This window comes from Triticum aestivum, chromosome 1B, assembly GCF_018294505.1.
Source record: "Triticum aestivum cultivar Chinese Spring chromosome 1B, IWGSC CS RefSeq v2.1, whole genome shotgun sequence".
Classification (NCBI taxonomy): Eukaryota; Viridiplantae; Streptophyta; class Magnoliopsida; order Poales; family Poaceae; genus Triticum; species Triticum aestivum.
The window spans coordinates 43,012,491-43,013,233 of NC_057795.1; the positions used below are offsets into that span (position 1 = coordinate 43,012,491).

Sequence of the window (743 nt, forward strand, 5' to 3'; positions counted from 1 at the left end):
CCTCATCAAGCTTCAGGAAAAATAAACGGGTGACGCTTCTGCTTTTATTTTGTTTTCCTTTCTCGGTGGTAATATGTTAGCATGTTATGTTGGAGAGCTGCCTTTATTTTTCTGATGAAAAGTGTTTTCTTCTCTGTTTCTGTATACCTGTTATGTAAAACCAGGAAACCACCAAAAATGCATATTTTTTGTAGTACAGGTACTGCTGAAAATGTCGTGTCAGCATCCCTGACATGGCGACCACACCAGCTCTGCAGTATGATTGGGGTCATTGTAAGGGATTTTGGGGGTTCCATCCATGTTCAGTTCCCTTCCATGGTGAGCATGCAGAATTACGGATCAAACTGTGGGTGCAAGTTGCTTTTCCCCAGCAGGATTGGGTCTTACTGAATTGTGAAGTTGGTGTACAACAATCTGCTATTATTGGGGCTCCTAACTCACATTCCCCTTCAAGACTTCACAATGGATGATGCAAAATCGAGTTTTTGATGCTCTTTTGCCTAGTTTCTTCATCTTCTGTGTGCTGCTACATTTCTATGTACTACTTGTATTTGGACAATCACATTTCCTGTTTCAATGATTTAGTGCTAATTCGGCCTGTATGGTTTTGCCTAAATTGGATGGTTGCTTGCAAATAACATTGCACCCTTCGGACTGTGACACACCGGTTAATTTGTTTAGCTAGTCTTGTTTTTTAACTTTGATTGATTGGAAGTTCCTTGTCCATTGAGCATTGTTCCACA

The 743-nt window shown here is 40.6% G+C and overlaps 1 pseudogene; it reads left to right on the plus strand.

The window, feature by feature from the left end:
- The first annotated feature begins 414 nt into the window (after positions 1 to 414).
- Positions 415 to 493, plus strand: LOC123151746 (uncharacterized; annotated as a pseudogene).
- Positions 494 to 743: the final 250 nt, after the last annotated feature.